Below are 18,775 nucleotides of genomic sequence, written 5' to 3'. Positions count from 1 at the left end.
GGAGACCTACTATACAGTTGCACTCAACCTCACGACGACTCATCTTTCTATTTCCTATTCCTAATCCTAACCCTCTGCCCAATCCCGAAAATGTAGGCTTGTTTCAGTGACTTATAACCTGTAGCTCTGATACCAACCTGTGGCGCCCTCCAAACCCGGGTCAGAAGTTTGGGGTCCACAACCTATATATAACATATAAACCTGTATAAGATATACTATTTGCAATGACCCTGCTTTACATAACCACGGATAGCAACAGGTTAAAGTATGAATACAAGCCACAACCTTAACTTTTATTACAACGTACCAAATCCCAACTAATTTAACTTACAACTGATAATAAAATTATTCTTACAATCTTACTATCTCTCTACCGTATGAACCTCCTGCTAGCTCGATCCAACTCAAACTGGATCCCTAGCCTGCTCTTTGGACCGAGGAACTTCACTATCATCCATATCCTTTTCAACTGTAAAATATATAAAAAGAATTGCAAGAGTAAGCTAACTAGCTCAGCAAGTCATAATAGTGATAACTGAGGTTAAACAATGTTAAAATGGAATGATTCAAAAGAATCAAGTTTATTATTAAACAATCTTAGAATTGGATATTCATTTTAAGTTTTAAAACCAAGGTTAGGCTGCTGATCAGTCACACACTAACCCCGAGCAAAGCACACAGCTCTGCTCTACGAACTGGATCCAAGGCACACATTGGCCTAAATCGACCACGAATCTGGTCTAACCACGAATCTGGTCCACATAAGAAAACTATCCAATTCTAAAATAGTTCAATATGATAAACAATATACTTCAATAAAACAAGATCATAATCAATGATGATTAAACCTTTGAATAAAAATGTAAGGAAATTCATGGATATCACAAGGGTATGTCAAGGTCTGTATAAGAAACGGTTTTCATTCTGTAAAAGGATCAGGTATTAGACAAGTAATGATTTTTTTTCAAGGTATAGTTCTTTGATGTTATAAGGAATGGTTGGAGTATAAAAGTTTCTGTATTTTCAAACAATTTTGTTCAAGTGTTTGGTGTTTGGTAGTTATATATTTGGGGGAGTAGTATCATATTTGTGTGGTTTGGTATCTGAAAATCAACAAAGGATGGTTTATAAAAAAAAATAAGACTTACGGCTCAAAGATCAAATGATGTGATTCGGGTTCAAGGTTGTATAATTCAAGGTAATTTCAATATAAAACAGAACTATTTTGAATACTTAACAATATGTCACGAGAGAATTTAAAAATATTTGCATTATATTTCAGAAAAGGTTTAGAAGTACTTTCCTTACAGGGCTTTACAACTATTACTAATCAACTCTGAGCCGACACTGCCGCTCAGGCTTTAACGTCCAACCACTAGATCATATTGGATTCAACTTCGATACTTAGGTTTTTCTGTTGAAACTCTACTGAGCTCGTCGACTGACTACTAGGTCATCTTTAGTCCATCGTCCACTTTTCGGTATCCCGACTAGAACCTACAGGGTCGAAATACTCTACGTTAGACACCCAGTTATGCTTGACAGATCCTCGCTATCAACCTACCCATACGATAGCATATTCCGACTCGTAATCATTCATATTGTAATAACACAAATAACAATTAGGGTTCACGTTCTCGAAATCGGTTGAGTGTTCTTTTTCAGGAAATACGTATACTCATAATTTTATGAAATCAGGGTTATGGGTTTTTAGCAAATTATTGCATCACGTTATGCAGTCAAGTTCATATAATACACATATGTATTTATATAACCACTCGATGACCCAATAATCGTCGAATACGCTCCCGTATTTTCATAGGTAAATTTCCCGAAAATTGGGTAGCGTCTCTTTTGTTTATCGGACTACCCGTCGAAAAAATTCGATGTCAATTCAACAACAAACAACCCAATGACTAATTCAACCGATACCATAACTGAAATCCACGTCTCAAATCCCAATCACCAATATTATTCGATTATTTACTTTTATTCGCATTTTATATTTTTATTCATATTAGGACTCATAATTAGCTCATCATCGTCCACCGTCGGCTCACTGAAGCTCATCGTTGACGGCAATAAAATTCGTGGGTACCCGAACAATTTTGGTTTCCAACGCAAATTCTATCGATTAAAATTAAATCTCGCAAATACCGAATAGTTTATTTCACGAATATACTCAATAATTCCCTGAAATAAAAAGGGAATAATATTAAAATTATAAATCATGAATCCAACTGCACATATACTTGGCCCGAATTAGAGCCCACGGAGAAAGCCCAATTGACAGCAAACAAAACAAACGGCAAACCACAGCAATATAACGGCCACGCACCACCATTCTCACCGGAAAATCGTGAGAGGCGGCGGTGACAAGAAAGAAAACAGAAACGTCACATCTGCACGCATACATACTGGTATATACACGCACAAACAGAAACCAGAGGGGAGCAACAGCAAATTGGTGATACCAAGGCGCGGCGGAAAGTTGCCGGAAACGGAGCACAACAGCGGCGGCAAGGATTCGCCGGGAAAAGAAAGTGAAAGGGAGAGGGATGAAACACGGAAGAATAATCGAGAGAGAGAGACAGGAATTGAAAGAGATGAAAGATTAATACGATTGTGTTGTTGCTGTGTTTGCGGTTCCTCCCTTTTATATATATTTTATTTGCTTCCTTATCAAATAACAGATAACAGAAGTGTAAACAACTGCCACGCGTCCAAAATAAGGGACACGTATTCTTTTATAACTGAAACCCCATTTCTGACACCGCTTATCGCGTTTCTTAACGAACAAACGTACGCATAAAAATAATCCAAACTTACCTAATTAGTTTAAATATCACAAAAAATTCAAAGTTATTAAAAATAAAATTTTCATAATTTTTAAATCATTTTTGAAACGCAACTCGTACCCGCATTTCACAATTAACGAACCGAGCTGTACTTGAAACAATTTCAGAAAATCCCGAAAATAGTCTTAAAATATTACAAATATCCCGAAGTTTAAAAAAACGTAATTTTCATAATTTTAACACAATTTTTGGAAATACCACTTATACCCGCTTTTATCAATAAAATGAAACAACGTGCGGGTAAAATTAATCCCAAAAATTACCAAGATAATTTTAAAATTCTCAGAATATTCCAAACTTAAATAAATAAGAGTTTCATAATTTTTGAAGAATTCTTGAATTAAATATGGATTTTATAAATAAAAGCACTCAGAAAATCATTTAAAGATAAATAATTAATAAAATATTAATTTCTCAATTTTTTAAATTCCTAAAAATAATTATTGTAATTATAGAACTATAAAAATAATTTTATAGACATTCCAAATATTTATGCAATTAAATTTGCACTAAATCCACTTTTGAAATTGAAAATAATTCATTACGACTCCATAATTAATCACGCGGACAACCCGGTACACCATAAATCACACATTAATTAAACAACACATAGCGGTCAAAACCAATACACATAGTTTATTCATTTAATAATTTCCATAATCACATTTTTAAATAATTCAAAAATACACGAGTCGTTATAATACTTTTATCGGAACCCAGGTTGATGATGAGCCCGATTATGGGTTAATCGTTATCGTGGGGTTCCAACGGATTTACTTATGGATTTCATTAGCTAATTTTATTCGATGCCTTAGCGTGTGGTGATTGTATGATATCCAAGTATTGGTTGTGCTTATTCGTCTTCTGAGCATCGCGAACTTATAAGATAGCATGTTAATCTTTAATGAAGCGAAAGTGAATTTAGGGGTTTAGAACTTGCCATGCTAACATAGGTTCATGTATTTGTTATGCATGATTCGTAGGTAATTTTAACCATCTTACTTTCCCTGTGTAATCATGATCGATAACTTGCGCATTAAACCGTTATGTTGTCAAATTCTATAGATATATAGGGTCTCAATATAATCAGTATTTATTCAGCTTTTATCTCTTTTATGATGTCTGGTAGTAGGGTATTTGTACAACGAAAATTGGCGTATACTAATTTCGTGTTATCTTATTAGTGTCATCACCATTGCATGCTAAGGAAAAGAACGAAAAGTCTATTGAATGAAGTAGTAATAAAGTTGGAATCCCATGTTTGTGTCATATAGTAACAAATCCTCTTAAATCTCTTAGTTAATTTTCTTTAATATAATCTCTTAGTTAATCGCAGTTATAAACAATCTCAAATTGTGACCATCTTAGCCTTGAATAATAACCATAACATTGTTGCATGAGTACATTGATTAAAATTAACCTAAACCAGTCTCTGTGGGAACGAACTAGAAATAATTCTATATTACCTACTATCGCGTATACTTGCGTGAATATTAGCGCGTGTTTTTGTCCTAACAAGTTTTTGGCGCTGCTGCCGGGGACTCGGTGTTAATTTTTAGTTTATGTGCTTGACATCAGTGTTCGTTGAAGTTCATTGATTCAGATATTTTACTTACTTGTTATTTGTTGCTTTTTCCGGTACTCTAGAGAGCGTGTATGCTAACGCGTTCTCAACTTTGAAAGAGAATATTGGAAAAAGCAGAGGAGGAAGTAGTGGATAAAGCTCGTGCTGAGGAAAATGTTTAAGAAGAAGTTGTTGTTGCAATGGGTGAACCAGAAGCAAATATAAAGGCTTTGATAAACTATTCTCAACCGAAGATCAATGATATTCAGTCTAGCATTGTCCGACCAGCCATCGCGGCTAACACTTTTGAAATCAAGGCTAGCACAATTCAGATGATACATAATTCAGTTCAGTTTGGGGGTTCTCCAACGGGAGATCCCAACATGCACATCATAGATTTCATCGAGATCTGCGACACTTTCAAATTCAATAATGTTACTAAAGATGCTATTAAGCTAAGGCTTTTTCCGTTTTTTCTGAGGGATAAAGCTAAGAGCTGGTTACATTCTCTACCATCAGGCTCTATCACCAAATGGGAAGAACTCGCTCAAAAATTCACTGCAATCACGAATGCTCTTACTCAATTTGCCCAGCAGTCTAGAGATTCTTTGTGTGAGGCTTGGGAGCGGTATAAGGAGATGCTTAGAAAGTGTCCTCACCATGGGATGCCTGACTGGATGATCATTAACAGCTTCTATAATGGTTCGGGCGCTACTTCTAGACCCATGCTTGATGCAGCATCAGGAGGAGCCTTGTGGGCTAAAAGCTACGATGAAGCTTATGAATAAATTGAACTGATTGCTGCTAATGAATATCAGAATCCTTCTCAGAGACTAACTCAAGGCAAAGTAGCAGGAATTCTAGAGGTAGATGTAGCTACCGTGATCGCCGCTCAGCTTAAGGCTCTAACGATGAAGGTGGATTCTTTGGCTAATTATGGAGTTAATCAGATCATTAGTGTCAGTGAGCATTCTGCTGGTGCCCATGAGATGAATCAGTATGTTATTTCTAGTGAATCAGCTCAGTTCGTGAGCAACTTTCAGAGATCGCAGCAGCCAGTTCCAGCCACCTATCATCCCAACAACCGTAATCATCCTAACTTCAGCTGGAGCAATTCTCAGAATGCGGTTCAACAGCCTTATCAGCAGTATCCAACAAAGCTGTACAACCCTCTTGATTTTCAGCAACCGCAATACGCACCAAGGCAACAACTCCAACTGCAACAATCTAATGAAAAATCTGAATTGGAGGAGTTAAGGCTCATGTACAAGAGCTAAGTGGTGTCTATCAAGACCTTGGAGAATCAAATTGGGCAATTGCTAATGCCTTGCTGAATCTTTAACCTGGGACACTTCCTAGTGACACTGAAGTCCCAGGCAAGAAGGAAGCTAAAGAGCAATAAGGCAATCACATTAAGGTCTGGGAAGGTTGCAACCCCTGAAAAATCTCAAGTTTCGGAAGATGAAGTTGTGGCTGAGAAAGAAGTGCCGAAGGAAGCAGAAGTGCCGAAGGAAGCAGAAGTGGACCAAGGAAGACTACTTTGAACACATTCCTCCTGAGGGTAATACAGGGGAGAAATAGATCTATCCTCCACCTCCTTTTCCTAAGAGGCTGTAGAAGAAAAAGTTGGTCAAGCAGTTTGAGAAGTTTCTGGAGGTGTTCAAGAAACTTCATATCAATATACCTTTCACTGAGGCTCTTGAACAGATGCCTAGTTATGTAAAGTTTATGAAAGGTATTCTCTCTCGGAAAGTGAAGCTTGATGACTTAGAGACCTTGCTCTCACGGAGGAATGCAGTGCTGTGCTGTAACAAAAGTTGTCTCCGAAGCTTAAAAATCCTGGAAGTTTCACTATTCCTTGTACCATTGGAAACTTGTCATTCGTCAAGTGTTCATGTGATTTGGGAGCGAGCATCAACTTGATGCCTTTGTCTGTCTTGAAAAAGTTGGATTTACCTGATCCAAAGTTAACCTATATGTCCTTGCAGTTGGCCGATCGCTCTATTACATATCCACGAGGCATTGTGGAGGATGTATTGGTCAAGGTGGACAAACTCATCTTTCCTGCCGATTTTGTAATTCTTGATTTTGAGGAGGATAAGAAGATTTCCATAATATTGGGAAGACCTTTCTTGGCTACGGCTGAACCTTGATAGATGTGTAGAAGGGTGAGTTGACTATGCGAGTGTTGGATCAGGATGTAACTTTCAATGTGTACAATGCTATAAAATTCCCTACTGAAAATGAGGAGTGCTTAAAAGTGGAGTTGGTTGATTCTGTGGTTACTTCAGAACTTGATCAATTACTAAGGTCTGATGCCTTAGAGAAGGCCTTATTGGGGAATTTAGATAGTGAAGATGACGAAGGTGATGAACAGTTGTAATATCTGAATGCTTCTCCCTGGAAGCGACGGTTAGATATGCCTTTTGAATCTCTTGGAATGGAGGAGTTGAACAAATCTCCAAAGTGCCTCAAGCCATCTATTGAGGAAGCTCCTACACTTTAGCTTAAACCATTGCCTGAACACTGAAGGTGTGCATTTTTAGGTGATGCTTCTACTTTGCCTATTATTATTGCTTTCAAGTAGTGATGAGAAAAAGCTCTTGAGAATTCTGACAGAGTTCAAATCGGTAAATCAGTTGACTATAGCAGATATCAAGGGAATCAACCCTTCTTATTGCATGCATAAAATTCTGCTGGAGGAAGGTAGCAAGCCTACTGTTGAGCAACAGAGAAGGCTTAATCCAATCATGAAAGAGGTTGTGAGGAAGGAAATTCTCAAATGGCTAGATGCAGAGATCATTTATCCTATTTCTGACAGTTCTTGGGTGAGTCCAGTTTAGTGTGTGCCGAAGAAAGGAGGTATCACTATCGTTGCTAATGAGAAGAATGAGCCCATTCCTACTCGAACAGTCACGGGGTGAAGAGTTTGCATGGACTACAGAAAGCTGAATAAGGCCACAAGGAAGGATCACTTCCCTCTTCCTTTTATTGATCAGATGCTTGACGGATTGGTTGGGCATGAGTATTATTGTCTTCTGGATGGCTATTCGGGTTATAATCAGATTTGTAACGCTCCATAGGATTAGGAAAAGACTAACTTTACTTGTTCATTTGGTACTTTTGCCTTCAGAAGAGTTTCTTTTGGGTTTTGTGGAGCACCTGCCATATTTCAGAGATGCATGATGGCTATCTTCTCTGACATGATTGGTCAGAATATGGAGGTGTTCATTGACGATTTCTCTGTGTTCAGTGATTCTTTTGACAAGTGCTTGCAAAATCTTGGCGACGTTCTTAAAAGATGTGTTGAGACCAATCTGGTTCTCAATTGGGAGAAATATCACTTTATGGTGCGACAGGGCATTATTTTTTGGCACAAGGTCTCTAGTAAAGGTCTTGAGGTGGACAAAGCCAAGGTGGGGGTCATTGAAAACCTTCCTCCGCCAATTTCTGTTAAGGGAGTCCGCAGCTTTCTTGGTCATACGGGTTTCTATAGGCATTTCATCAAGGACTTTTCAAAAATCTCTAAACCTTTATGCAATCTTCTAGAGAAAGATGTCCTGTTCAAGTTTGATAACGAGTGATTAGCTGCTTTCGAGTTTTTTAAGAAGGGTTTAATAACGGAACATGTCATAATTGTACCTGATTGGAATGAACCTTTTGAGATGATGTGCGATGCAAGGGACTATGTAGTTGGAGCAGTTCTTGGGCAGAGAAAGAACAACATATTTCATGTGGTCTACTATGCTAGGAAGACCCTAAATAGTGCTCAATTGAATTATACTACTACTGAGAAAGAACTCTTAGCCATTGTCTATGGATTTGAGAAGTTTTGATCTTATTTTCTTGGGACGAAAGTGACAGTTTTCACTGATCACGCTGCTATTTGCTATCTCGTCTCGAAGAAGGAATCGAAGCCTATATTGATTCGATGGGTTCTTTTACTTCAGGAATTTGAATTAGAGATCAAGGACATGATAGTTATTGCGAATCAAGTCGCTGATCATCTCTCTCGTTTGGATGATCCAAGTACAACTTCACAGGATAAGACATTGATAAATGTGTCTTTTCCCGATAAGGAGTTGTTTGGGGTGCAAGAAGAAGAATTGTGTTTGTAAACATTATGAACTACCTTGTGAGCAACATTATGCCTCCGGACTTGTCTTCTGCTCAAAGGAAGAAGTCTCTTCATGAGGTGAAGTGGTACATGTGGGATGAGCCATTTTGGTTTAGGCAAGGTGTTATCCAAATCATCAGAAGATGTATTCCGTACAGCGAAACGGGGGGGGGGGGGATCTTGTGAGACTGTCATTTGACTGTTCATGGAGGCCACTATGGTGGAGAGAAGACAACAACTTGTATCCTTCAAGCGGGATTCTTTTGGCCTACATTGTTTAATGATGCGCATAAGTTCATTTTGAAGTGTGATCGTTGCCAGCGTGTGGGAAATATGTCCAAGAGGGATGAGATGCCTCTTAATGTGCTTCTCGAGATTGAGGTCTTCGATGTTTGGGGAATTGACTTCATGGGGCCATTTGTCTCATCTTTTAATAATTAGTATATCTTGTTGGCAGTTGATTATGTCTTGAAATGGGTTAAAGTCAAGGCTTTGCCGACAAATGATGCGAAGGTAGTGCTGAATTTTCTTCATAAGCAGATATTCACAACGTTTGGGACACCAAGAGTCATAATCAGTGACGAAGGATCGTATTTTTGCAATCGCAAATTCACTGCTATGATGCAAAGGTATAATGTGAATAATCGCATTGCTACAGCCTACCATCATCAAACTAATGGTCAAGCTGAGGTATCTAACAGAGAGATCAAGCGTATTCTCGAGAAATTTGTGTGTCCATCAAGGAAGGATTGGTTTTTGAAGCTGGATGAAGCTGTTTGGGCATATCGAACAGCACACAAAACTCTGCTAGGTATGTCACCATTTCAGTTGGTTTATTGTAAGGTGTGTCATTTGCCTGTGGAGCTCAAGCATAAAGCATATTGGGCTTTGAAGAAGTTAAACCTTGATTTGGATGCAGCTGGTAAGAAGAGGATGCTTCAATTGAATGAACTCGATTAGTTTCAACTTCAAGCTTATGAGAACAACAAAATGTATAAGGAGAAAGTCAAGAGGTGGCACGATAGGAGCCTAGTGCTCAAAACATTTGTGTCGGGGTAGCAAGTTCTCTTGTTCAACTCTCGTCTCCGTCTTTTCCCTGGAAAGTTGAAGTCGAGATGGTCGGGGCCGTTTATTATCAAAATTATGTTTCCGCATGGAGCTGTGAAGATTTTTGAGACTAATTCAGGCCAATCGTTTAAAGTGAATGGACAAAGGTTGAAGCATTACTGTGGGGATACAGCAAACCGCGAGGTGGTTATTGCCGTTTTATTGTCTACTTGATCTCGAGATTCTACGTTGAGCTAACGACGTAAACCAAGCGCTTCTTGGGAGGCAATCTAAGTTTGTTGTATATTAGTAGATAGAGGAAGAAGAAAACAAGGAAAAAACACAAAAAAAGAAAAAAAATTAAGTTCAACTACAGAAGCACGGCACGCCCACGCTGAGAAGCGGGGCGGTCGCGCTGATTTGTCAGTAATAGTGCACGCCCGCGCTGGAAGCGGTGCGGCCGCACTGGATTTCCAGTAACACGGCGTACCTGCGCTGCCAGGCGGGGCGACCGCGCTATACCCCTGTAGTTGAAAAAAAAGGAAAGAAAGAGAATTTCGGGGACTTCAATACAAAATCAATTCGTACCCGAATTTCCCTCCTCTACTTTCCATAATTTCTATTCCAAATCAATTCCATTACCCCCATTACTCCCATTAATCCCACTTCTTTTCCATAACTAATTCTCTCCCAAATTCCTATATATACACACACTTATACAAAAACTTTTCCATCACTTCTCAAATTCTCAAACACAAAATTCTCTTATACACACATCTCTTATTCAATCTCAATGGCACCCAAAAGACAATGAACCCAAGTTACCAGCCCCACTACCGATTCTTCGAGTATGGGTGGTGTGAGGCCTAGGTTTTCAACTCCAGAGGTTGAGGCAGAGTATACGAGACTGCTTTGGAAGACTCTAGCCAAGGAGCGAGGTTTTCTGCCATCGGGAAGGGATGGTAAGCTATTGGAGATGATTGTGGAGATGGGGTTGATAGCTTTTTGTGAGGCGCCAGCTGCGGTGCCTATGAGTGTGATTCGCGAGTTTTACGCCAATACAAAGACGGATAAGAATGGTTTTACTATGGTGAGGGGGTTGACGGTTGTTTATAGTACTGAGGCCATTCGTCGGGTGATTAGCCAGCCCAAGAGAAAACCGGAGCAGGAGGATTGGAATGCGAAGACCGGCGAGGATTTTAACTTGGATTTGATCGTTGCTACTTTGTGTGTGCCAGAGACTCATTGGAAGTTCAAGAAGGGCACGAATGAGTATGCTACCTTCCCGGCTTCGTGCATGAACAGGTATGCCCGTGCATGTAATTTGTTTATTTATGCTAACATTATGCCCTCGTCGCATGTGCATGATGTTACGATGGACCGGGAAAAGATGTTGTAGGGTATTCTTCAGGGTGACTATGTGGATTTAGGGTCCCCTATCTTTCAGGGGATTTTGAGGTTCTTGAGAGGGAGCACTATGGGTGCTATTCACTATACGTCCATTGCGACCAAGTTGTGTGGGGCAGTTGGAGTTCATTGGCCCGTACATGAGCAGCTGCAGCTTCCCAGTACTCCGATTGATAGTTCGATGGTGGCAGTTATGCATGAGTGGTACGGGGGGAAGCCTGATCCGAAGGGGCTTTATTAGGTCCCGAATTATCGTAAAAGAGGGGGTAGAATACGATAACCACTAAATTAAAAAAGTTCTTTTGAATCTTTTGCGGATATAAATTTAGTGTTCGGTTAGTGGTTCCATGTTCTTGAGGTGAATAGTGTTTGGGACATTAAAATAATGAACAAGATATTCGAGAAAATATATATTCATATATAAATCCACGAGGGGTGTTGCTATACTCCGGTATATAAATTTACCGGCTACAATCCAAGAACAACAATGTTCCTGCTTCTACAAATGATCTATAAATTTTTATACCTAAGGATCTAATTACCGGATAACGATTATAATGCCCCTATGAATATACAAAAGTTAAATCGGGCATTATAACGTTTCTCCAGTGAGAAGTTAAATGGATATCAATGTGTTGAGCTTCTCTGTATTCTCTTTATTTCTTGTTTTCATCACCTCCCGTTAGAGAGAAGATGAACAGAACAAATTACAAAAAATGATTGTTATTTTATCTAATACTGTAGTGTAGTCTTTATATTCAATAGAACTACATGGCCATTTGGTTACCACATAAATCAATTGAATTAATCAATGAAGTGTGTTGCTGAGAGTTACTTGCGACTAAGATGAGAGAATGAGTTTGCCTTAGAATTTTCTTGAACAACAAGTTACTTGCGACCCCTATGTGTACTAGGAGTGTTTACTTGCGACTGGAATTCCCCTAGGATAGTTTGCCTTAGAGAGTTCTTAAGATAACAAGTTAGTTGCGACCTCTAATCCCTTGTAGGACTTACTTGTGACCAAGAATGCTTCTAGGAAGAGTTACTTGCGACCATTAAGCCTTGTACAAGTTACTTGAGACCTCATTTACCTAGGGAGGGAGTTTTGCCTTAGCTTTTTGGCAAGAACTACTTATTGGCGACTAGGACACCACTTGAGCCACTTACTTGCGACATAATTCCCTTGTAGGGAGTTAGTTGCAAACTCTACTCCTTATAGAGTTAGTTGCGACATCTACTTCTTATAGGGAGTTAGTTGCAACCTCTTTTACCAAGGAGGAGAGTTACTTGCTACCAAGACTCACTAGTATGCACTTTTGACTTAGTTTTAGCTCCTGTTTGTTCCCTGAGACTCGTACCAAGTCAAGATCAGTTCCTGTACTTATATATTGAACTGTATTTCCAGGATATTGCTTCTGACATCCAATACACTGATCTGGGTGACACCTACTCCAAGGTAGTAATCACTTTGACTTAGTTTCCGTAGATCACTTTAATCCTTAAACTATCTCGTCTTTAAGTCTTCTCTCTTGAGTCTTGGTCTGAACCATATAACCTTCATCTTCAGATACGAATCCTCACTTAACAATTCTTCTAATGATAATACTCAGATTCCTTTAACAAATCACTGACGCCTAGTGAAACTGGTCTAGTTCACAGGCGACTAGCTTCGATTCAGGTCTTCGTATTATATCCTTGATTATATTATTAAGCTTGCAACAACTTCATCGCTTCGAACACTGACTGTCAATAAATAAATGTACTTCTACTGGAATCCTTCTGATACTTATACAACATCTTCATTGCTACTTCAATCTTGAATGCTTCATTAACTGTTCTTTACTGACGGTTGAACATATGAGTAAACTCCAGTCAGTGAGTATAACTTCAAGACTGCAATTATCTTCTTTAACCTCTGTCTATACCTTGTCTTCAATTCTTCATATTCCTATGCTTCATGCACTATCTATCTTCAATCAATGCCAATACACTGAAATCTTCTGGTAGCACTTATACACTGAATCTTCCTCATTTCTGAAACCCTAAAAGTCTTTAACCTTTATTCTTCACTGAGGCATGATCATATTAATGAACTTCTTTCAGTGACTTGTAAACAGACTTCAAGCTTTCTTCTAATCTTTTGATTCTTTGTATTTGCCTTGTCTTTATTTCTTCTGATTTCTTGTGTAGTCGTAGTATTATTAACCTCTCATATTCTAATGTTGTTCTCGTGTTGAGTTATCACGTAACTATTAATATAGCTAAGTAGTCTCACCAATAATCTCCCCCTATTTGATTGTTAAACCTAAAAAACAAATTAAATAGAGAGGATAACTCAACTAACAACTAGAAAAAGTAAAGTGCCAGGACTTGTAAATAATGTTACTGGTTTTTTGGATCAAATACTGTATTTCCAGATTTCTTGAAAACTGAAATGAAAGATGCTTGTTCCTATAGCACTGAACTAACTTCAAGTAGTTTCATTTTCATTTCCTTCGTTATTCAAATCTCTGCCAGATAATACTTCTCAGTCTTGAAGTAATCATCAGTAATTTCTTTTGCACAACCACATTTCCTATTGAGAAGCACATATCTCTCTTGCTTCTCCCCCTATGAGAATCAACTGCTTAAAGGAGATCACCTTTGTTTACCATCTCTCCCGTACAATAGGATCCACAGATAAAAATTAAAGGTACTCCCCTTTTGGAAAACAGTTTCTCCCCTTATAAAGAATAGTGATGAACCACGCCACTTCTTCTGATCACTAGAAAATCACCTTCGTGTTTACCACCTTTCCCGTACAATATGATTCGTAGTTACAAACAACAATGGTGTTGTGGTCATATGATTTACCTTTTTCCTCCTGCCTGCTATTTTCCCCCTTAGTTGAGGAATCCTCCAAACTATTATGTAAGCTTTTATCTCCCCCTTAGAGAAGGAATGTATGCTGTTATCTGAAGGAGGTCTCATATTTGACTTGGTTGGAAAAGAAATAACAAGCCATAGTCTGATCAACCATGTCCCTTTAAATGCTGCAAGAATGACTTCACTATTGATAATCATGTTTACCAATATTCCCAAATCCTTATACCTCCCAACTGTGAGATCACCAATTGTTACCAATTGTTAGCTCCCAACTTGTTAGGTCTCGAAGTATTCTAAGTCAATCTATAAATGTTAGGTCCCTAAGAGTTAGGTTCCAATCATAAACAGATTCGAGACCCGAAGTATTAAGAACCATGTTTAGGGATAGGGAATGGGATATGGTGTTTCTCTTTCTTCCTCATTGTGAGTGTGTGATTCTATTTCGTGTACCTCATATGTGTTTCACTCTTCTCTCCAATCATGTTTACACTCATTCTCACAAGTGTATCACTCCTCTCATAGCTCCAAAATCCAGTTGTACCTGCAAGGAAAATCACCTTAGCCATCCTTAAAGAGGTCACAGGTGGTGCAATAGGAGTTCGTAAATCCCTATCCTCGTTAGACTCGTCAAATGAATCTGAGTCATAACCTACAAGTTGCTAGTTTCCCTTTTTGGGTTCCAAGTTTGAATTCTGGGAAGGTAAACAATAATCCAAAGAATTTAGCATCAAGATCAAATTTTCCTTCTAATGTCTGTGAAGACATTTCCTTGTGACTTATAAGGTAATATGTGAATCATTGTCAACAAGTTGGCGATCTGCGCCTATGTCAGATCCACTATCCGCAGATGCATCCAGGGGATTTAATCCTGGGGAAGTAGACACTAACCACTGTCATATGGCTATTGGATCAGTATCCTCTCCTAACACCTGTAAAGGCAATTTATCCAGTAAAGAATCTTGAACAATCGAATCTGACCGTAAAATGGTCGAAACTCTTATTTCTGTCAACTCATCCTTTGTGTGTGTAACATATCCTTGTACATCAAGAATTGTTAGTGTTTGAGGTGGTGAAACTACATCGGATACCCTGGCCGATAGGCAAATTTCAATAGACGCACCCTGTTGAGAGAATGAATCTAGTAACTATTTTTGTGCCTTTTCAGCCATTACATCTTTTTAAAAAATGTATGGGGGCTAGCAGTTGCCTCGGTTTAAACACTACTCATCTTTGTAGGTGACAGAGCTGCTGGGTTGACTTCAAAACCTTCCTTATGTGATGCACTAAGGCACTTACTCCCTCACGCTCATTCATATGTCATTTTAGTGGTAAGAGAGTGTTGGTTAGTTTTGTTTCTGTGTTTGTCTTTACCGTCTGGGATAGAAGTTGTGGGTTTTCAAACTCATGACTATCAAACGAAAGAATGCCATTGGAGGCTGAACCTGCATCACAGAGCATATGGCAATAGAGATAAAATACACTTAAGATCTATAATGAATGAAAATTATGCATTTAATCTTTTGAGAGAAATGATGTACAATAGTGATTTCAAAAAGATTTTAATGAAATAAGCAATCACCACTGTAAACAGAAGTTTGATTTTTCTCTTAAAACTGTTCGAGTGTACGAGTCTGTTTTATGCCTAAAAAGATAAATGATTTGATAAGACACAGACTGATGACCTAACAGTATTAAGAAGAGAAAGAAAAAATTTGTCTTTCAATATGAATGAGTTTTTGTAAAAGCATTGATCACTTAGGGTAAAGTCTAAGCAATTCCCATTCATATCAAAACCTCCATAATCTGTCTTTATAAAATTATAATCAACAACATTGTTTGTTGATAAATAATCTTAATCAGAATGACTATGCTGCTAATTTCAAATTATAGTGAATCTTTTAGATATAGCAACTCATATAAATTCACTAGAACTTAAAATCTCATAATTATTTGCAACAAAATATTAACAATATATCATTGTCTGATACTTGTTAAGTACTTTAGATACCAATAATTATGTTGCATCTTATTTTAATATAATTTAAATCATGAAACTGATTTGACATGGAATTGTCTAACATCATAATTCAAATATATTTAAATAAGACATCAATGAATTAAATACCAATTATCTATCAAATAGACATTAGCATTCAATTTCATATATCAAACAATTGTTAACTCCTAACAACTGTAATATTCAAACAATACTGGTTCGATAAATAAATCAACATTAACAAACATTGTCTTGTTTGCAATCCTAGAAAAACATTTTAAGTTCTATATACTTTGATCCATCGAGTATTGCATCTATTATCAAAGTGTTAAGGAATTTGCAAATAAGTATAAAAATTATTCTAAGTAGACAACATATGGTTACTTCTAATCAAGCATTATCCACATTAACCATAGTTGTACTTAAGAAAGATTTTTACACATTTTATATTAGTATAAATGACTGAGGATTAACACTAATTACTTAAAGGAGTTCTAAATAATGTCACAAATACTAATACTTCAAAATTAGTTCATAGTTAAACTCTTAACTAAGTATCATTAACTAATATAAGTCGAGAATTAACACACAACTAATCATGCTATAATCATGATTTTGATTTCAGTGAATTCTTGAGATGTAAACCTTGCTAAATTCACTAAAACCAAAATCTCATAATTAACTTATAACACATGAGTTACAATCAATATACTAGATATCAATTGTTGATAGATTTAGTTATAATCAATCATGCTGCTTATTAATTTTAAGTTAGTTTGAATTATGGAGCAAATAAAATCATTGAATTGCTTCAATTTCCATAATCCAAACTACCCAAAATAAATATTAAATAAATAAATACTAAATATCTATGAGTTAGATACTAGCACTTAAATATTTATAAATATCCTTGAATAATCACCAATAGGATATATGACTTATATACATGGCAATCACTCTCTGGATAATTAATAATTTTAGAAATACTTTCTAAGCATATAAAATATTGAGAGTTTTATACACATAACTTAGAAAATACTTCAACTTTCAATATTGGTGATTTTAGAAATAAGAATTGATTACTTAGAACAAAAATTCTAAATAATATCACTAATACTAAAAGTATCACAATTATTCGTACATGATACAAATAACTATGATGCATATTACTTTAATATAATTTAAATTATGAGACTAATATGGAATGGAATTGTCTACAGTCATAATTTAAATTAATTTAAATAACATTCAAACTTAATGCTATAATACTTAACTACCACAAATGTATATCATATCGTCATTATGATAATCAAGATAGTACCACTAAGTACGAGGTACTGGATTACTGGTAAATTCACAAGTCCTTTAAATATTGAAGATTTAATACTTGTGAACTTATATGAAGAATTCCTTATAATGGGATTTCCAACTAATATGCAATGAATGATATCCCACACTTACAAACCAGTCTTGAAAGATTAATTTTAACAAGTGATTTAATAAGTGTTTCTGCAAGTGACTCTTTGAATAAAAGACATGCTCTCTAAAGTAATGATACCTGGTATGAAGGTGCCTTGTCATAGAGTGTTCACAGAGTTGCTGGATTTGAGGTTGTTTCTTATCATAACAAGAAATCAATCTTCTTCCATGAAGTTGACAGCTTCCCGAGATGCTTCTCCTGTCACCTATGTTGACAGCTTCAGAGATGCTTCTCCTGTCTTTCTTACAACCTGCGTAATCTATATCTATATAGCCAAACATGTTAAGCATAATATCTTTAAGGTACTTTACTCCAAGAGTTGACAGTCCCTTAATATATCTAATAATCTTGTTAATAGCTATACGATTGGATTCTCTAGGATCCACTTGGAGCCTTGCATATTGGCATCTTGAGAACATTACATGTTGTCTATTAGCATTTGAGTAAAAGAGTGAGCTTGTCATACCTCTATAGCTTATCATTATACCTGAGTTGCATTGATCAAGCTTTAGTGGTTCTTGTTGGTTAGTAGTCTTGGCATGTTCGGAATCTTCCAAATTTTACATCTTCAGAAGATCCTTAACTTACTTGTGTTGTCATCATTCTTTTGGTTTAATTGAGCTTCTAAAAGAAAAATTGTTTGTGAATGCTTGTAGTAATTCCAAAAAGAATTGCAACCTTTCCAACACGCTCCTCCATACCTACTCTGCAATTACTTAGCAAATAATCTTGCACAAGTCTTTGTTAGTAGACAAATATATAACGTTATCATTATATCACTACACATATATAACATTATGTTTATGCCTAGTGATAAGAGAGTTATTAATATGACAACTCTACTAGTTCATATTAAGCTGTAACTTCAGTTAGAGTGCCATACCATGTCCTTAATGATTGCTTGAGCATTATACTAGCTCATACCAACCTGAAGTGAGTTGTGAAGAAGAAATAGACAAAGTCCAATAGATCTGTAACTGCAAAGTCCATGAACTGTTGTGCATTGACTACTTCCTTTGACTCACCAACCAGGAGTACACTTGTTCACATTTACCAGAGTCTAATTCCAAGTAGAATGTGCAATAGGTGCCCGATATGTCATAATATCCTCAAGTCTCATCACTTGTGCTTTCTGTTAGATACTGTTTCCTGATAATAACCTAGCATCCAGTTTGGCCTTGTTCCTCGTAACAATGCCATTGTCATCCAGTTTTGACTTCTGGTTATCCTTGTACCAATTACAATATTTGTCATTTGGTTTATATACCAGCTTCCCTACAATCTGATTGCTGACTGATTGAGTTCATCTTCCTTTACAATCACCCAATCAATCTGGATCTATCAGAGCTTTTGTAACTTTCTCAGTTTCTTCTTCATATAGAAAACTAGAGAAATAATCATTCACACTCAGTAGCCCTTCTAATCATTACTACACCATCTG

At 37.0% G+C, this 18,775-nt stretch overlaps 1 non-coding gene across 1 annotated transcript; it reads right to left on the bottom strand.

The window, feature by feature from the left end:
- Positions 1–4,982: 4,982 nt before the first annotated feature.
- On the bottom strand, positions 4,983–5,089 carry LOC141687565 (small nucleolar RNA R71). The gene has a single exon (XR_012561060.1). It is a non-coding gene; the product is annotated as a small nucleolar RNA R71 (small nucleolar RNA).
- Between the last annotated feature and the right edge of the window lie 13,686 nt (positions 5,090–18,775).

This window comes from Apium graveolens, chromosome 9 (assembly GCF_009905375.1).
Source record: "Apium graveolens cultivar Ventura chromosome 9, ASM990537v1, whole genome shotgun sequence".
Lineage (NCBI taxonomy): Eukaryota > Viridiplantae > Streptophyta > Magnoliopsida > Apiales > Apiaceae > Apium > Apium graveolens.
This window is presented reverse-complemented; position numbering and strand designations above follow the sequence as displayed.